This window comes from Pseudophryne corroboree, chromosome 2 (assembly GCF_028390025.1).
Source record: "Pseudophryne corroboree isolate aPseCor3 chromosome 2, aPseCor3.hap2, whole genome shotgun sequence".
NCBI lineage: Eukaryota > Metazoa > Chordata > Amphibia > Anura > Myobatrachidae > Pseudophryne > Pseudophryne corroboree.
This window is the reverse complement of record NC_086445.1, coordinates 579,402,950-579,424,626: the sequence shown is the minus strand read 5'-3', so window position 1 is coordinate 579,424,626 and position 21,677 is coordinate 579,402,950.

Sequence of the window (21,677 nt, the reverse complement as noted above, 5' to 3'; positions counted from 1 at the left end):
ACTATATTAGCTAATTTTACATCCCATCAGTTCCAGAAGACACAGTCTTTTTAAATTAAAAAAAAAAATAATTTTATGCTTTTGCATGATGCTCTGTGAATGGCATGGGAACTGTTTGGGCTCAATAAAATTACAGTACAAGAGCTAATCTCCTCCATCTTAGAATCAGAACAGAATCCCAGTCCCTTTATGGCGTCTGAATGCCCATGCATGATATGGAATGCTGCTTAAAAAATATACCTTCAATATTCCTACTATTCAAAATGAAATCTAATGTTGCATGGCTCTGTAAACAAGGCAAACCAGTGCATCTACTCTGTACCTCACTCAGAAAGCCATATCTCTGCCCCTCTGCCAAACTTCTATTCCTAAACAAAAGCGACCATCTTGCTCTGCATAATGTACCTCTGCACCCTGACCCATTACTAGACTGTGGGCTAGATGCATCATCGCTTGGGCGGTGATAAAATGGAGAAAGAAAAAGTAGCAGCCAATCAGGTCCTAACAGCCATTTCACAGACTGTGTTTGAAAAATGGCAGTTAGTAGCTGATTGGTTGACACTTTTTCACTCTCCATTTTATCACTTTCCAAGCGATGATGCATCTATCCCTTTGTATGTTAGGGATGTGGTTATGTGACCGGCGCCTGCTAGTGGCTTTGATGCGCTCACCTTAAGACAGCAATCTAATAGGATCCCCGCGTTGGTATGGTGACCAGCGGTATCCCAACTGCTGGTCCCCCATACCCAACCCGTATGCTTGTGTGGCAGAGAATTTATACTGTAAACTACAATTGGGTATAGGCCAGTGTGAATGATAACATCTTCTCTGAACAACATTGCAGAATATAGTGGCATTACATAAATACTGTAAATATTATTAATAAAGGCTGAAGCTCTGGTTAAACAATATTCGTTCATCTGGTCACACATGATTAATATTTGGTAAAGATGAGCTGACAACCGAACACACATGAACTTTGGGGTTCTGAGTCAAACTGAATCCCAGTTCGGATCACTTGGGATTCGGGGTCAAACCAAAAAATCCTAAATCCAAAACCAAAATTGAACCAAAATACTTAAGAGCTTTTTTATTTAAAAAAAAACTGAAGGAGCTTTGCAAAAATCAAATTATGGGGTTCCATGCACATCTCTAATACAGTATTTGGACATTTATTAAATGCTTTTAAAAAGCCATAGCTATTAATTACTAGAGCTGTGCGGTTCGGTACTCCAGAAATCCAAATCCATCCTGAATTTTGTGGATCCAAACTTAATAAAAACCCGGTCTGGATATCCTAGTAGTATAGAATTTGGATTTTATTTATGAATTTCGGGTTTTGGATTGCAAAAAATTATTGTTTTTATAGATTTTTATTGATGATTATTGGGGGGTTTTATTCCATTTTTTTTTACCAAACCAAAAATCAAATTTAAACCAAAACACTTGAGAGTAGTTTTGCTAAAACCAAAACATGATGATGAATTAAAACCAAAACACGGTGGTCCGCTCACATTTCTATTAATTACTTTCAGAAACTACCATAGAAATCATCATATATATTACAATGGGTATAAACATCTAAGGGGAGATTTATCTAAGTTTGGAGAGAGATGAGGGGTTCTATTTACTAAGCCTTGGAAAGAGAAAAAGTGGATGGAGATAAAGGGGGTCATTCCAACCTGATCGCTAGCAGGCTACTTTTTGCACTACTGCGACTAGGTAATCGCCGCCTACAGGGGAGGGGGTTAGGGCTTTGCAGGGCTGCGATCCGCTGTGCAGAGACTGCACATGAAAAAAGTTTGTGCAGTCTCTGCACAGCTCAAGACATACTCACCCGCTGTGATGATCCTTCCTGGAGCTGATGTTAGGATCCCTCCCTGCATTCGGCCGGACACGCCTGCGTTTTCTTCGGCACTCCCAGGAAACGGTGAGTTGCCACCCCCGGCCGGCCTCTTCCTGTCAATCTTCTTGCGTTCGCCGCTGCAAATGCTTTCTTCGTTACCCTCGTCACTGCCCGGCAACTGCCGTCACCAGGCAGCTACGCGCCTGCGCATTGCCGCCCATGCGCAGTTATGACCCATTCACACGGCTGCAAAAGATTGCAACATGTGAACGGGTCTGAATGACCCCCAAAGTACCAACCAATCAGCTCCTAACTGTCTTTTTTCAAACACTGCCTGTAACATGTCAGTTAAAAGCTGACTGGCTGGTGCTTCATCGCCGTCACTTTATGTCTCTCCAAGGCTTAGTAAATAGACACCAAAGTACCAACCAATCAGCTTCTAACTGACAGTTTTTAAACACTTCCTACAAACAGAGAGAAGCTGAATGGTTGAGTGCCGTAACGAGACATTTTAGTGCTGTGTGCAAGAAACAGCATTGGTCCTCCCGCCTTTTTGAAAATAGGGCCAGAGCGCGCCATAGGCAGTAGTCTCCATTATTCAAATTATGCTGCGCAGTAGCCCTACTACACCAGGTAAAGCCCTTTTTACACATTACGCCAGGTAGAGTGCCACTTTTACATATTATGGCAGGTAGAGTCCCCCTTTACACATTATGGCAGCTAGAGTCCCCCTTTTACACATTATGGCAGGTAGAGCCCCATTTTTACACATTATGGCAGGCAGAGTCCCCCTTTTACACATTACAGCAGGCAGAGTTCCCCTTTTACACATTATGGCAGGTAGAGTCCCCCTTTTACACATTAAGGCAGGCATATGCATTGTGTGCCACCTAGTTACGGCCCTGGATAAATAGATAGATATATAGTGGCATATGCATTGTGTGCCACCTAGTTACGGCCCTGGACAAATAGATAGATATATAGATAGATAGATAGATAGATAGTGTCTCTCTCTCTCTCTCTGCTAGCTCAGGCTCCTCTATGCAGCTTTTGGCAGATCCCATCTGTACTTCCCACCTCACAGCATACACAGCGGCGGTAGCCAGCCAATTTGGAAGGAGAGGGATAGCTGCAGCAGTGCCGCCACGAATTACAGTGTACTGCTGCGGCTCCAGACTCCCCCTCCCTCCTCCTCCTTCCCTGTCCATGGAGCTGCTCCTCTCCTCGCTCTGGCAGCAGCACACAGCACAGGCGGCTTCTAATTAGTCAGTCTGACTCATTACAATGCTGCAGACTTAGGGCCCCTTGATAGCGCCGTAGTGGCGGCACAATGGGGATGTGTGCAGTTAAACCCCCAGGTCCACTGTGCTGTGTGCCAGGCACCGCTGGCACACACGTAGTTACGGAACTGACTTTATCTCTCTCCAAGCTTTGATAAATCCCCCCCACAGTTTGCCTTGCAGCATACAGAGACACATTCAAACAAAAATAAAAAAATTATCTGTTCTGTAAATGTGTTCATGGGCTTTAAAGCAAATGTTAATAGCTTGATGCCACTAATGTCTTGAGACTAACTTATCATGAAGTGTCCATATTATTTTAACTTCTGCCACCGATCAAGAAAATCTCTGACAAATCTCCCATCCAATTGCTGCAATGGTGCTGCGGAGGATGAAGGATTTATTTAAAGATTCAGTACTTTGAAATGGATAACATGTTGAAAGTTAAAGAATAGATATTCGAAACTTAATTGTGAACAGCAAGTTTTAACGTAATGGATTTTTTTCTGTCAAGAGAAATTCATGAATTATACAGTGCAGCTAAGTGTGGGGCCTGCATCTTGGACTACTATCAATATAATCCTGTTGCTAATAGCTGGCCCTAGAATAATTGACCTGTTACCTTAATAAGCTTTCACTAATTTAAAAGTAAACATGTTAGATTTGTACAGTACTTTTGAATTTAATTTATTTTGTCTTGTAACCAATGACACAGTATAGGAGATCTAATGCTTTGATTTCCCCAGACACAAACATACTGTAGAAGAAAATCCAGTTAAAGTGGAAATCTTCAAGGCTTAACAGTAACAAGAGTATAAACAGTCACAAACTCTAGCAGAGTCTTGTGTCCCTTTCTTTGCTGAAATGACAATGGCTGATGGTCTCTAATACAAAGGTATCAGACAGAACAGTATAAGAAATAGGTATATTTCCACTTTGGCGCTTTCATAAAGATATGCCTTCTGTCTCCTCTCTTTATATGTGAGTGAGGTAGACAAGGGCCATCTATCTTTTAGGTCAAACAAAAGAGGAAGTGGAGCATTATCTGCCTATGTGACTGTGTTTAAAGAATGGACAATGCTTTTATGGATTGTGGAATACAGTATGTTACTTTATGAAAACAGCAAAGTGGAAGTATACCTTTTGTCTACACAGAATTTTCATGCACTTGACAAAGGAATTAATATACAGTATGAAGAGATTTAAAAGGTATTATGTAGTTTGTTATCTTGTTGATATGTGTATACTAGGGGTGTGGTATGGTATGCCGGCGGTCAGGCTCCCGGCGACCAACATACCGGCGCCGGGACCCCGACCGCCGGCTTACCGACAGTGTGGCGAGCGCAAATGAGCCCCTTGCGGGCTCGCTGCGCTCGCCATGCTACGGGCACAGTGGCGCGCTATGTAGGCACGGTGGCGCGCTATGCGGACACGGTGGCACGCTATGCGCGCCACGCTATTTTATTCTCCCTCCAGGGGGGTTGTGGACCCCCACGAGGGACAATAAGTGTTGGTATGCCGGCTGTCTGGATTCTGGCGCCGGTATACTGTGCGCCGGGATCCCGACAGCCGGCATACTGAAGACCACCCGTATACTAGATGGATAATAGTGTGACAGACACACCAGGTAGATAGGCTTAACCGGGAACTAATATTTATTTTAGTGCTCAGTGAAAGTACAGCCACACTCATAGTTCTAGAGGAGGCTCTAGTATCTTTAATAACTGTCTCCTCTGAGGCGGTGGCCATTTTGGGAGGGACATTTTCGATAGTTTGAACTTGAAGCAGACAGGTGCGAATAGTCTGCAGCGGCAGCAGTGGTTGTGGAGGGGATCCCCTGAAAACGAGCAGATCCCCTGACAGCAAGCAGAACCCATGACAATGAGCAGAACCCATGACAACAAGCAGATACTGCAAAATTACTGTGTAAATAATATACTGTGGGCATATTATGGTGACAAGGGCATTAATGTGGGGGCATAATATGTTGTCAGGGGCATTACTGTGTGGGGCATAATATGGTGTTAGAGGCATTACTATGGGGACTTAATAAGGTACAAGCAGTGGCGTAAGTTCACCCTCATCGCCCGGAGGCAAGATAGAGTTTGGTGCCCCCACCCCTCGAAAGAAAGGGAAAATATATAAATTGAGGCTAGGACAAAGGTGACAGGACAGGAAGGACAGTGCCAGGACAGGGGTGACAGGACAGGAAGGACAGTACCAGGACAGGGGTGACAGGACAGGAAGGACAGTGCCAGGACAGGGGTGACAGGACAGGAAGGACAGTGCCAGGACAGGAGTGACAGGACAGGAAGGACAGTACCAGAACAGGGCTAGTACTGAGACAACAGAGACAGTACAGTGGGGGCAGTACAGACTAAGACAGAGAGGACAAGAACAGGACATGGGTGACAGGGCCAAGACAGAACAGAGGTAACAGTGCCAGGACAGAGGGGACAGGGAGAGGACAGGGCCATGACAGAAAAGAGGGGACATAAGGGTGTCAGGGACAGGACAGAGGTAACAGGGCCAATACAAAGGTGACAGGGACAGCACAGTGGGAAAGAACAGAAATTACAGGACAGAGAACCAAGATAGAGGTGACAGAGACAATAGAGGGGTGACAGGGCTAGGACAAAGGTGACAGGGCCAGAACAGAGGGGACAAGGCAGAATAAGGATGACGGGGGCAGTACAGAACAGAGGGGATAGGACAGAGATGACAAGGACAAGATAGAGGTAACTGGGACAGAATAAGAACAGAGGAACCAGGACAGAGGGGACAGAGACAGAACCAAAGGGATAGGAGAGAGGGATGACAGGACTGGGGTGACAGGAATAGGAGAGAGGGGAGACACGGTCAACACAGAGGTGACAGGGACAGGACAGGGGTGAAAGGCAGGGACAGAACAGAGGTGCAAGGGACAGGACTGGGGTAGCAGAGACAGGGCAGAAGGGCCAGGAAAGAGGGGAGACAGAGCCAGCACAGAGGTGACAGGACAGAAGAGCCCGGAGAGAGGGTAGACAGGACCAGGACAGAGCCCTGAAATCAGCACTGGTGGGAGGAGGTACTGTATCACCTTCCTCCAGTCACACTCACCACTGGCTATACTGTATGCACTTCATGTACATATTATGCAACCAGATATGAGGCTAGTATTATGATACGTGCAGAAGTCGTCAGTGCGCTAGGAGGGGGCGGCAGTGAGCGATGACAGCAGCTGGCATTGAAGGCAGTTACCTGACACAGTACCTAGCAACAGGCCAAACACTTAGCCGCTTCCCAGTCCCATACCTCTGCCTCTCAGCACCCTGTTAAACTGTTGTAGTCATCATCGATTTCTTCCGCCAGTGGTGACTCGCTCCCCGCATTACTATACTCAAGCTCGGCCACATCCTCCTTGTTTCCCAATAGCCGGCACCTGCACCACTTGTGCACTTGCGGCACCCCACTACTTCAACTATCCCCTAAATACCCCTAATATGAACCCCCATGCAGGATATGGTGAGGGTAAGCTGGGGAGCAATTGCTAGTATATGTAAATATAAACTCCTGTATGTAGCACACATTGAGTCATTGGTGGCAATGGAAAGTAGGATTACAGCACACCAGAGCCGACACGTGGTGATTAGGGACACTCAGCTGCGCGCCGACTGCACAGTGACTCGCAATCAGGCAGGAAACATCCAGGGGCTCAGCCCCGACCGTTAAAAGAAGAGAGGACACTGACCGTTGGTGAAGTGTTTGTAGGGAGGACAGTTTCAGCGCTGAAGGGAAGCGCCGTCTGTCAGGCACTGCGGGAGAAACACAGTGTGCTGTCTGTTATGGGCCAAGGCAGCCTGGCGGCTGGGAGTGGAAGCCGCAGCTGAGTGAGAGGAGCCTGCTAGAGTGGAGCCGGAGTGAAACCCAGGCAGAGCTGTGAAACAAGCCACGGCTTCCCTTGTAGCCCTTCAGTGAAAGAGGCAAAACGGAGGACTCGCTTACCCAATAAGGGACAGAGCAGGAGGTGGACCCAGCGCAGCTGTCACTGAGGAAAGGCAGGCCAGAGTTCTACTCTCTGTAACTGACAATCTTCAAGGCAGCCCTAGACTGAGAGGCAGTGCGGAGGTCTCAGGGGAGTGACTACTGAGCAGCACTGCAACAGTGGCACGGAAATGGACAGGTAAACGGAGCCAGGCGCACCCCACCGCTGACGGTCGGTTATAGTTGGAAGAGCATGGAACGTCCGACGGTCCGAGAGACAATGGAGTAAGTGCCCCCTTCAGGGCTGGAGCCCGGCGGCAACTTACTCAGTTGTCTCCGGCAGTTCCGCCCCTGGGTACAAGGTGCATGGTATGGTGTCACTCCATATGTGCATAGGAATTTTGTTTTATTTTTTAAAACATATTAATTTGATTTTTTTTATAATATAGATATTTATTAAATGTTTTTAATTTTATTTATTAATTTATATTGGGGGGGGGGGGGGGGGGGCTGTTATTTTGTCAGTCACGGGCCCAACAATTTCTGATGGAAGCCCTGCCAGCCAGTCATGTATCATGTATGCACTATGTAGGGAGGATCACAGGATACACAGGTATTGCTGTACATGTGCAGACTAATATCAGGTGTCGATCTTAGTAATGTAATGGAGCATTTATGGAGAAAGCACATTTGTGCACTCTATACACTACCATCTTTCACTTTCTATTATCATATTAGGTCCTATGGTCCATGTCCTGCAATGGTCCAACAATAGTGGTCTTAGAGAGGATTTATTCGCAAAGTGATTGACAATCAGGGACTGTTTGAGAGCAACAAATCAAGCGTGTCACAGAAATTTCTTGACCATTTTCAGCCTGCAAATGTAATCCCATACAAAATAGAAAGGGTTTGGGCGTCTTACTTCCTGCAGCCTCGCTCTGTGACCACAGGTTACTCAGAACTCTAATCAAATGATCTGTGACATGTGCTGTATCTTTGTACGCAGATGCTGAGATTTGCAAGACCGCCGGTGTGAGTCTCAGTACATGTGGCAGCATTAGCATATTGTCGCACATTAGCTGCATCCAAATTCACAGCTGCGAATGCATTAATGTACAGTACATCTCTTAATCAGGACAAGACTGCTATAATGTTTAACCACAACATTTTCTTCTGTTAGGTCATTATGAGTAGTAGAACAAACTCAGCTTCAAAACATGCTGTGAAAGACATGGAAATAATCAGTAACTTGCATTAACCCACTCTATGTAAGGAAGTACATAGAGTGGGTTAATACACAACTTATGTTGTCTGTATAGAAATTGTGTTTTTGCCTTGCATCACAAGTGGACATTTGTACAGAGTGGATGACACTTCAATATTTATTTCTACAGACAAATGTTGATACATTCATTGATGTCTAAAAGAATATATCAACCTTCAGGCTTGAGAGATAAGTAGTTCTGATTTAAATTGCATTTCATTGTCATTGGAAACATAATGTTAGTGTAGGACTTGCAGAAATCTGAGGACCCGTGATGTGGGCTGGAAACGTAAATGTTTTGATTCTTCAGACACCAATATCCTGCCTGTTTAGGACTGACTTTATAGTTTTTTTGGCAGCCAGTTGTATATAGTTGTATATTGTAATTCAGAGTTGATCGCAGCAGCAAATTTGTTAGCAGTTGGGCAAAACCATGTGCACTGTAGGTGGGGCAGATATAACATTTTATAGAGAGAGAGACTGGACTGCACACCCTAGCTTATTACTGTATAATGGGATGTGCTACCTTACTGGGACTTAGTACTAGAATATAGGAACAAGGGTGCAGGTGCACTATACACCATTAACATTATAACAATTATAATATTCGAGGTTCTTGGCATATATTGGCTAGTATAAGAGCCTGCCCACCTACTTCATGGTGACCTCGTCGGACAGGTCCCTAACACTATAGGGGTTCACCTCTAGGGTGCAGAGCACCCCCCAACTGCCCCAGCCACACCACCCCAGAGCATCACACAGAAAAAGGATATGAGTGAAAGATCATTGTTAAGCAAATGAAAGAGGCTGCTGAGAGTTAAAGAAAAAAGGAAAAAAAAGAGAGAGGACAGCAGTAAGGTGTCAAATTGTTAGAAAGTGAGGTTTAGCTGAGCAGTGTTACAAGTGTAAAAGATATGTGAAAAATACTACATAAATATAAAACAAACACAAGATGATATGTGTTAAAAATAAATGTAAGGTGGTGATGCCCCAAAGTGGCCCAGCCAGAGCAATACAGGGAGCTCCACACCCCAAAAGTTCACCCCAAATGCACTTTGTATATAATTGAAAGGATCTTACCTATGTCTTTTGTGCAGTCAGCATGTGCTGGTTCCCTGTTTAAAAGCCTGAGAGGCAGTGGGTGGGGTGCTATTTCAGAGATGAGGGTGTCCCAAACACACACATAATATAGACTATATAGAGAGGGGGCCTGGACTGCACACCCTAGCTTCTTATAATGTGCTACCTTGCTGGGACTTAGTACTACAATATAGGAACAAGGGAGCAGGTGCACCATACACCATTAAAACTATAACAACAATAATATTCAAGGTTCTTGGCATATATTGGCCAGTATATGAGCCTGCCCACCTACTTCACGGTGACCTTGTCGGACAGGTCCCTAACACTATAGGGGTTCACCTCTGTCCTCTTTTTTTTCTTTAACACTCTTAGCCAAGCAGCCTCTTTCATTGCTTAACACTGATCTTTCACTTCTATCCTTTTTCTGTGTGATGCCCTGGGGTGGTGTGGCTGGGGTAGTTTGGGGGTGCTCTGCGCCCCAGAGGCGAACCCCTATAGTGATAGGGACCTGTCCGACGAGGTCACCGTGAAGTAGGTGGGCAGGCTCATATACTGGCAAATATATGCCAAGAACCTCGAATATTATGGTTGTTATAATTTGATATGGTGTACAGTGCACCTGCACCCTTGTTCCTATATTGCAGATATAATATTTGCAGAGAGAGTTAGATTTGGGTGGGTTATATTGTTTCTGTGCAGGGTAAATACTGACTGCTTTATTTTTACACTGCAGTTTAGATTTCAGTTTCAATACACCCCACCCAAATCTAACTCTCTCTGCACATGTTATATCTACCTTTCCCCCCAACTGCCCAACTGCTAACAAATTTGCTGCTGCGATCAACTCTGAATTAGGCCCATAGAGTGGTTTATAATAATAACAACTGGAGGTAACATTTCCTGTCTAGATAGCTTTAAGAGTTCCTGCAATTCATGTTAGTGTAGGAATATGTTTGAGCTAATAGACCAATGTAATCTTCAACTAGGGTTGCGGTCTGGCTTGTATTCTATAATTCATAGGGCATGAACACAGCCAGCAAAGATAGAAAGTTCAGTATTTGTTCTAGATACAATAAGGTGGCATTTGATTTCAGTTTATGCCATACTGCTACTGTAATTTGAGCCATTTCACAATGCTACTGGTCTTTCCTGGCTGTTTTCCAATTGCAATAACCTGGGCTTCCGCATATGAACGCGATGTGATTGACAGCGGCGGGCATTGCGGGGATGGTGCCAGGAAAACAGGGGCGGATCGGCTGTGTTTCTAGGGCAGCTGAGTGACATCACACGCAGCCGCTCCAATAAAAAAAATGGCTGCTGACCGCCTGACAGCTCTGCCAGGCTGTGCTGCCAGGGGTCAACCTTGGTTCCGATGTGTCTGCAATTAGATTGTGGATGCATCAGGAGGCGGCCTTACACATGCTGGGCAGCCTTGCCCAGTGCTGGATGGACCCCAGCATGTGCAGCGATGAACGCAGGTCTGGCTGCATATGCAGCAATCTGCGTTCATATCAGTATAACCCCCTATATCCCACCCAAATCTAACTCTCTCTGAACGTTACATCTACCCCACCCGCAGTGCAGCATGGTTTTTCCCATTAGTGTGCTTCTTTAGTTTGCTAACAAACCTGAATAACCTCGACAGTGTGGAAAGCAGAAGCAGGTTATTGTAAGACTGTAAAAAGGAAGCTTGCATACGCCTGCTGGTTTGTATTCCTAGAGCAAAACCTGTTGTAATATTGATGTGGCAGTGAACACAGTGTGAATGAAAGTCAATACCGAAGTTGAAGTAGTACAAGCAAAAAGCCTATTTGCAGCATCCAGCCTCGACAATTGCTTCTATTACCTCCAGTTGCATCTGTCAAGGGTGTTAGAGGCACATACTAATAAGTATTTTTAAAAAGAACATAGACATAAAACAGAAAGCAATAAATACAGATTGTCCAGTGATGGTAAACAAGGACACAATTACACAGCAAAGAAGAACCAAATCAATGAGGTGGTCAACATTGTCTCATAGCTAACAGTCCACTTAACTATTGTAATTACACCAGCATATTGGAATATTAATAGGACTAGCACAAATCACAAAAGCAACAGATATCGGGAACGTAAAATGTAATTTAACAGACTTGGATTGACAAGATAATGAGAAAATATATGTAAAGCAAACATAAAAGTATGTTATGTGTAAGGTGTAAGGTGAATAGGGGGTCATTCCGAGTTGATCGCTAGCTGCCGTTGTTCGTAGCGCAGCGATCAGGCAAAAAATCAGCACTTCTGTGCGTGCGTATGGCACGCAGTGCGCACGCGCGACGTACTTTCACAAAAGCCGATGCAGTTTCACACAAGGTCTAGCGACACTTTTCAGTCGCACTGCTGATCGGTGAGTGATTGACAGGAATGGGGCTTTCTGGGAGGTAACTGGCCGTTTTCCGCGAGTGTGCTGAAAAACGCAGGCGTGTCAGATACAAACGCATGTGTGCCTGGGGAAACGGGGGAGTGGCTGGCTGAACGCAGGGCGTGTTTGTGACATCAGAACAGGAACTAAACAGACTGAAGTGATCACTAGCTAGGAGTAAGTCTCGAGCTACTCTGAAACTGCAGAATCTTTTTGTGTAGCAGTTCTGCGATCCTTTCGTTCGCTATTCTGCTAAGCTAAGATACAGAAACTCCTGGCGCCACTATTTTACAGAAATTCAGCTGCTTTCCCTGGGGTAATTGGAAAAAAAAACCCTGTAATAAAAAGCAAAATCAAAGAACAATGGAAAAGCGCTAGAAATCTGTAGTAGATTTATTTTGTTTTTTATTTAAAAATATATTATATCACATATAACAAAACATTTGGTACTGGCCAGCACCATTCACACATATAAAATATGCATATATTCCATATTCTAAAAATTATTAGATATATAAAAGACAAAATATACCAACACAGGGCAAAATACTGCAAGACTAATCTGCAACAAAGTCTCTTTATCTTATACTTCAGTGAGACTGTGTATCGCCTGGAATGAACTGCAGAATTGATCTGTAAAAAAGTCTCCTTTGCATAAGTCTCAATAACACTAAGTAGCACCTAAAATGTTTAGTATCAAACACCTGAGAGTTGTTAGCAGTTAGAGTTGTTAATTAGCCTTTAAACGGCTTTTAGCTTTATAATAGCGTTTAGGCTTCGCTGGTAACTCTCACTGAGTTAGTACACACAGTTCATGCGTATTCATGCAGTATTAGTAGACATCATGCAAATGCTCATAACAGGTTAGTTTAACATATATGCCAATATGGAAATTGGAATAACCTCAGTTAATTAGCAGAGTTGATGGTGTCCCTCCCGGCTTGAGTTCCTCCCGGCAGCCTTATCTGGAGTCCATATGCATTAACTTTGTAGCACTGTGTCCCCCTTCTAATAGCTTTGTGGGGTCTGCAACACACTGGCCAGCGGATGTGATATTTGTAAGCTGTATCCCGTGTGTTTGGGAGACGTACAGGCGCGTTTCCCCGCCTTCAATAGCTCGGCGGCTTCATCAGTGTATCTTCTCTCCCTAGCCGCTTCTCTTTTTAAACCCGATTTTTTTATCACGCGCGCGGCTCGCGCATGCGCTCTGGGGATGCTTCTCAAGCCTCTCTCTCGTAGAGGACCCCTGCGCTGTTATATGGTAGATGGTCTCTTTGTTTTGTATTACTGCATTCCAGGCCTCGTTCTTAGTGCATATAAAGGCTACTCAATTAAAGCATTCCAAGCCTCGTTCTTAGTACACATAGAGGCTACTCAATTCAAACATTCAAACCCTCGTTTGTACCATATATAAACAATACAGCATCAGTTAGAATCCAACTTAATTATTAAAACTAGGGGGTAATTCCAAGTTGATCGCAGCAGGAAATTTTTTAGCAGTTGGGCAAAACCATGTGCACTGCAGGGGGGGCAGATATAACATGTGCAGAGAGAGTTAGATTTGGGTGTGGTGAGTTCAATCTGCAATCTAAATTGCAGTGTAAAAATAAAGCAGCCAGTATTTACCCTGCACAGAAACAAAATAACCCACCCAAATCTAACTCTCTCTGCAAATGTTATATCTGCCCCCCTGCAGTGCACGTGGTTTTGCCCAACTGCTAAAAAATTTCCTGCTGCGATCAACTTGGAATTACCCCCTATATGTGTATCGATGTCTTATAATTACTTATACAAATCATGGTTCAGCATCGGCATTGCTGTACAACACACCTTCAAATATCTTGCTCCTATCTAGAGGTATCATATGGTTAAGCGGGACACTACTCCTATCTCTCGTTATAAACCTTGTATATATTTACATTTTTTATTTTTTTATATATAGCATCCTTGTTCAGAACATAGAAAGAATGTTTTATTAATTAATTAAACCTTTTTTAAACTTATTTTATTTGTAAATCCAATTATTCCTTATCTTCACCATATAATAAAGTGCTTCTCTAAACTACCCCCCACATAAATAATAAAAATCCTGAAAGGGACCAACACGTTTAATGCATAAATACTCTTAATTCACATACAATATATATACATATATATACATATACACATATACATATATATATAAATACATACATATATGCAATACATACCCATATACACATCTATAAACATACATATCCATACATACATCACTGTCCATATAGATCTTCATGTTTCTTTCTACTATACCCAATCAAATCCCCTAATCTCGAACCTACTTCCCTTATTAATTTTTTATTTGTACATCAGCATACTGTCCTTATGTGGATTTTCTTTCTACCAGACCATATATATTGATCTTATTTAGATCCCATTTAGTTCTATCATGTCATTCAAACCCGAGGGGACCAATGTCTCCAATATGCTTCACATCTGCGGAGCCTATCAAACCGATCCCCCTCCCCCCCTATTTGTCACTTTAATTTGTTCTATACCGATCATAGTTACATTTTCCCATTTTGCATTCTGCCAACGAATTACATGATCTGATAGTGGGTGCTTAGCACCTCTAATAATATTCCTCCGATGCTCCATATATCTAATATGTAGGGTTCTGGTGGTACGCCCTATGTATTGTTTCCCACATTGACACGAAATTAGATAGACAATGTATGTAGACATACAATTTATAAACTCCTTAATAGGAAATGACTCACCTGTGACAAAAGATTGAAAGTTCACACTTTTCCTGGGAATGTTTTTACAGGACTGGCAATTAGTCTTCCCACATTTGTGATAACCTAATGGTTTCACAGGGAGTATTTTGTATACCTGTAGAAACTTTCTCATCACCCACATAATGACTAGGTACCAGCTTTTTTCTTAAGTTATCCGCCTTTCTAAAGATAGTATATCCTTTTGGGTTCACCTGTGGTTTTAAATATTCATCAAGGAGTAATAATTAAGTATTTTTCTTTATAACTTGACCAATCTTATAGGCACAGCTATTATACTGTGTGGTAAAAGCCGCAATTCTATCATTATTCACTATCATTGACTTCCCACAATTCCTGGGTTTTAATAATTGCTCTCTATTGATTTTTTCCACTTCTAAATATGCTTTCTGCAAAAGTTCCTGCGGGTATCCCTGCTCAGAAAATGACTCCATAAGTTTTTAGCTTGTATTTGATATGTGGATATTGAGGTACAATTTCGCCTCAACCTAACAAACTGACCCCTGGGGATATTATCCCTCCAACACCGCTTATGTGAGCTTGAATAATTAAGGTATCTATTCTGATCTACCTCCTTAATATACGTCTTAGTGACCAATTTTTCCTCCTCTACTGATAGTTCTATATCCAAGAAACTAATAGTAGTGTTACTATATTTAGATGTAAACTTAAGACCATATTGATTCTCATTAAGACTATTTGTGAAATCATGCAGTGCCTCTAAACTACCACCCCAAATAATAAAAAGATCATCTATAAAACGGCCATAGTAGACCAGATCCGCCCCAAGTCCGCCTCCCCACACATGTTCGTCTTCAAAGACTCCCATGTACAGGTTAGCGAAACTCGGAGCGAATCTGGCCCCCATGGCCACACCACGTGTCTGTAAATAATATTGGTGATCAAAAACAAAATAATTATGTGATAATATGAATTGAATAGCTGTTAGTATATATACACGTAGAGAATCTGATATATCGCCATATCTTAAATATTTATCTATGGCCTCGATTCCTTTGGTATGTGGTATATTCGAGTATAGTGCCTCAACATCACAAGTTAGTAAGTAATAATTCTTCTTCCATGTAATTTTATTTATAGTACTCAAAAACAAAAAATGTTGCTTATCTTTTATATATGATTTTAGACCCTCTACGTGTATCTGCAAAAAGTGATCAACAAAAAAAGATAAATTATTAGTCAGTGATCCCACCCCTGAAATTATAGGTCTCCCTGGTGGATTAATAAGTGTCTTATGAATTTTGGGTAAATAATAAAATGTAGCAGTGATAGGGTGTGCACAAATTAAAAATTTAAACATTTCCTTGGATATAGCTCCATCCTCAAGGGCTGTATCTAACAATTCCATATATTGTTTTTGATATAAGGCGGTGGGGTTAGAGTCCAGTCTGCGGTAGAACCTGTCATCGCGCAACTGTCTATGACATTCCGCAGTGTAATTCTCCGCATCCAGGACTACCCCCCCCCCCCCCCCGCCCTTATCAGCAGGTTTTATTATAATGGATTTATCCATTTGCAGTGTTTTTAGGGCTTTTCTCTCCCCCGGGGTCAGGTTGTCCTGATATCTCAGATCGTCAGATCTATCGCAGATTTCCCTGAAGCTTGCGAGAGTGGATTTATAAAAACTGTCCACATATGGAGCCTTATATGCCAAAGGATAAAAGTCTGTTTTCTTCTTAAAGAGATTTATTCCAGCATGAAACGCAGGGATTTCTAATTCTACATCGTCAGTGGCTCCCTCCTGCTCCAAACTTTCAAGGACCTCCCTTATATCCGCATCCTCCCCATCCAATATTATAGGGATCTCGTCACTGTAATTTTTCTTAATAGCTTTCATTGCAAAATATCTTTTCCTGCTTAATGTGCGGACATAACGATTTAGGTCCACGAACAGCTGGAACAGGTTAGGTTTGGCCACTGGAGCATAGTTCAATCCTTTCTCCAATAATTTGATTTCCTCATCTGTCAAAACTTTTTTTGATAAATTATATATACCTTTACCTGACCTTACTCCCTTTCTCTCCTGCAAGGTGTTTTTAACCTGTTTACCTCTTCCTCCTCCTCTACACCCTCTTCTTCTCTGTTTCTTAATCTTTTCCCCCGGTAATTGGCTGTCCGCCACCTGTTTTGTCCTGTGCGCCTGTCTAAAAAACGATGATCAGGTGTATGATCTTGTTCCTCCTCAGTTTCTGATGGTCGTGTTTTTCTATTTGTATATTTATCTCCTTTATAATCATCTAGAACCTGGTACCTATTTCTATGTACAAAAACATTTCTCCTATTGTCATTTTGAGTTTGTATCCCATTTTTTCTATATCCAGAATTTTTTTCTGGATATTGGGATTGATTGGGTTGTCTATAAGATGGTCGTCTCCTATTATTCTCCCTTGGTGTATATTGTTTAAAATGAAAATTATGATTTTCATTTCTTTTATAATTACGTGTTAGTCCATTTTTATAATCTAAAACATCTCTTTCCATCTTGTGCTAAGATACACACCCAGAGGGCGGCGGCCTTGCGTTTGCACTGCTGCTAAAAGCAGCTAGCGAGCGATCAACTCGAAATGAGGGCCATAGTACATAGAGACAGTTATAATAAAGAGGGCTACTCACCTGGGTAGCCAACAAGCATTTAACACAATGCAACCGAGTCACAACTCACCTAGAGAATAAATGTAACATAATGATCCTAAGTCTTTATTTAGTAAAATATTATTTTTTTTTTAAATATTCAGGAGTTAAAACGGGTTGGGTTTGATTTGCCAGCATTTGGGATGCCAGCAGTCAGAATACTGACGAAAGCGTGTGTGTGTGTGTGTCTGTGTGATTAAAGATGGTGCTATCACTTTAGTGCATGTGTGAAGTATACATATAAACAACAAAACATATAGCAAAATAATAATACAATTGTGAGTGACTGCCAGTTCTTAGTACTGTACCTCAATTGTGAATCAGAAGTTTACATGATCTGTGAAAAGAAAAAGACAAAAGTTGCTTCCTAGTGCATAAATAAGTTGCTAAGTAATTTACAATTCACGTCAAAATATATACACTGCTCAAAAAAATAAAGGGAACACTAAAATAACACATCCTAGATCTGAATGAATGAAATATTCTTATTAAATATTTTGTTCTTTACATAGTTGAATGTGGTGACAACAAAATCACACAAAAAATATCAATGGAAATGAAATTTATTAACCCATGGAGGTCTGGATTTGGAGTCACACTCAAAATTAAAGTGGAAAAACACACTACAGGCTGATTCAACTTTGATGTAATGTCCTTAAAACAAGTCAAAATGAGGCTCAGTAGTGTGTGTGGCCTCCACGTGCCTGTATGACCTCCCTACATTGCCTAGGCATGCTCCTGATGAGGTGGCGGATGGTCTCCTGAGGAATCTCCTCCCAGACCTGGACTAAAGCATCCGTGAACTCCTGGACAGTCTGTGGTGCAACGTGGCGTTGGTGGATGGAGCGAGACATGATGTCCCAGATGTGCTCAATTGGATTCAGATCTGGGGAACGGGCGGGACAGTCCATAGCATCAATGCCTTCGTCTTGCAGGAACTGCTGACACACTCCAGCTACATGAGGTCTAGCATTGTCTTGCATTAGGAGGAAACCAGGGCCAACCGCACCAGCATATGGTCTCACAAGGGGTCTGAGGATCTCATCTCGGTACCTAATGGCAGTCAGGCTACCTCTGGCGAGCACATGGAGGGCTGTGCAGCCCCCCAAAGAAATGCCACCCCACACCATTACTGACCCATTGCCAAACCGGTCATGCTGGAGGATGTTGCAGGAAGCAGAACGTTCTCCTTGGCATCTCCAGACTCTGTCACGTCTGTCACATGTGCTCAGTGAGAACCTGCTTTCATCTGTGAAGAGCACAGGGCGCCAGTGGCGAATTTGCCAATCTTGGTGTTCTCTGGCAAATGCCAAACGTCCTGCACGGTGTTGGGATGTAAGCACAACCCCCACCTGTGGACGTCGGGCCCTCATACCACCCTCATGGAGTCTGTTTCTGATCGTTTGAGTAGACACATGCACATTTGTGGCTTGCTGGAGGTCATTTTGCAGGGCTCTGGCAGTGCTCCTCCTGTTCCTCCTTGCACAAAGGCGGAGGTAGCGGTCCTGCTGCTGGGTTGTTGCCCTCCTATGGCCTCCTCCATATCTCCTGATGTACTGGCCTGTCTCCTAGTAGCGCCTCCATGCTTTGGACACTACGCTGACAGACACAGCAAACCTTCTTGCCACAGCTCCAATTGATGTGCCATCCTGGATTAGCTGCACTACCTGAGCCACTTGTGTGGGTTGTAGACTCCGTCTCATGCTACCACTAGAGTGAAAGCACCGCCAGCTTTCAAAAGTGACCAAAACATCAGCCAGAAAGCATAGGAGCTGAGAAGTGGTCTGTGGTCACCACCTGCAGAACAACTCCTTTATTGGGGGTGTCTTGCTAATTGCTTATAATTCCCACCTGTTGTCTATTCCATTTGCACAACAGCATGTGAAATTGATTGTCAATCAGTGTTGCTTTCTAAGTGGACAGTTTGATTTCACAGAAGTGTGATTTACTTGGAGTTACATTGTGTTGTTTAAGTGTTCCCTTTATTTTTTTGAGCAGGAAAGTATTATCCACTGACTGTATATTGATCTGAACTTTGGGAATGTTTCCTTAATTTGTATTTAAGGCATACACTAAAGTATAGATATAAGCTATAGCACTAATATTGGTTTAGTGTGTATGTGAGGGTATATGTTATGGGTAGGGGAATAAGTTGTGAATGATGAGAAGCTACTTAGTGCAGACTATGTACCCACCAACCAGCTCCTAACTGTCATTTTTCAAACAGCCTGTAACATGGCAGTTAGGAGCTGGTTGGTTGGTACTTATCTCCGTCCACTTTATCTCTCTCCAAGGCTTAGTACATAGACCCCGGCATGTCAGTTAAAAGCTGTTTAACAATCCTCAAAGGGTTAAAGTAATTAAAGGGAGTGCTTAATATACTATATGGTGATTAACGTGTAGGATAGAGGTAAAATAAACTACTTATTAAAAGAGAAGCCTCAGGATGTTCAGAACATAACTCCATGACTAAGTTAGTGAGAACTAGGAGTGACAAAGAATGTCCTGTGACATGCATGTTATTTTGTTATGACCTCAGGATTTACTTTTGTGGGTCTAAGTGTGAAATTCAATTGCCAGCAAAAGATGCACCAGCACAGCCCTTCTTGCACCTTTCACCTGGCCAGCCGAATGCCCGATTTGCACAAACGTGTTTGTTACTGTATGGGGTAGCAAATGCTTTTGTGTGAGTTAACACTGCAGGAAACTGTGAAGGCATTGCAATTGAGTTCCCTCTTTAGCCTGAAATAGTTGTTAGTAAACCATCAAACCTCAGGGGATTGTAGTAAACTTACTCCTGAGGATCAGAGATGCAGAGGATTGGGTGGAGGCACTAGTTAACAGTAGTGCATTACAATCATCCAGGTAATAACAGGATTACCTTGAAACATTTAGCTAGCACCCTCCTATGAAAACTAGAGATGTGCACCGGAAATTTTTCGGGTTTTGTGTTTTGGTTTTGGATTCGGTTCCGCGGCCGTGTTTTGGATTTGGACACGTTTTGGCAAAACCTCACTGAAATTTTTTTGTCGGATTCGGTTGTTTTTTTGTAAAAACACCTCAAAAACAGCTTAAATCATAGAATTTGGGGGTAATTTTGATCCCATAGTATTATTAACCTCAATAACCACAATTTCCACTCATTTTCAGTCTATTCTGAACACCTCACACCTCACAATATTATTTTTAGTCCTAAAATTTTCACTGAGGTCGCTGGATGACTAAGCTAAGCGACCCAAGTGGGCGGCACAAACACCTGGCCCATCTAGGAGTGGTATAAAAAGGGAAAAAGGGAGTAGGAAGGCTACTGCACTAGTATTGAAATTTTACCATTTTATGTAAATCGTAAGTAGAAAACCCCTATTTGTATTATACCACCTTATGATTGGTCAGATTCAGGGGGTGCTGCCACTCCATATATTGTTGCCAATATATGAAACACGTTTTGAAGGGAAAGGAAAAGAATTGGACTTGGGGTGGCACACTTAAAGCTTAATAATCACACCATTATTGCCAATGTGTGTTTTTAACACTATATGTTGCACTGTGTCCCACACTTGTCTATATTGATTTTAAAATGTTCACAGTTTCTTTGGCTCTTTTATTAAGATGAAATTAAAAGTTATATTTTAATGGTCCAAGTCCAATTATTTTCCTTTCCCTTCAAAACCATCTAGGAGTGGCACTGCAGTGTCAGATAGGATGGCACTTAAAAAAATTAGCCCCAAACATCACATGATGCAAAGATAAATAAAATAAAAAGAGGTTGTTCTCCATTTTTTAATGTGTGGAATTATATGCCAGTAATATATCAATAGCAATGGCCTACTGTACTGTCTGTACTACTACTGCTGGTCACCAAAATGCTGCACTGTCCTACTATATACTGCTCACAACAATGCAGCACAGATATGGATACTTGAAGTGATACAGAGCTGCAAGATACAGCAATGGCCTACTGTACTGTACTACTGAATATGTATCACCACAATGCTGCACCGTCTTACTATATACTGCTCACAGCAACAATGCAGCACAGATATGGATAGCATACTTGACACAGAGCTGCAAGATACAGCAATGGCCTACTGTACTGTACTATATGTATACTGCTGGTCACCAAAATGCTGCACTGTCCTACTACAGTATATACTGCTCACAATAATGCAGCACAGAGATAGTATACTTGACACAGAGCTGCAAGATATAGCAATGGCCTACTGTACTGTACTGTACTATATGTATACTGCTGGTCACCAAAATGCTGCACTGTCCTACTATATACTGCTCACAATAATGCAGCACAGAGATAGTATACTTGACACAGAGCTGCAAGATACAGCAATGGCCTACTGTACTGTACTATATGTATACTACTGGTCACCAAAATGCTGCACTGTCCTACTATATACTG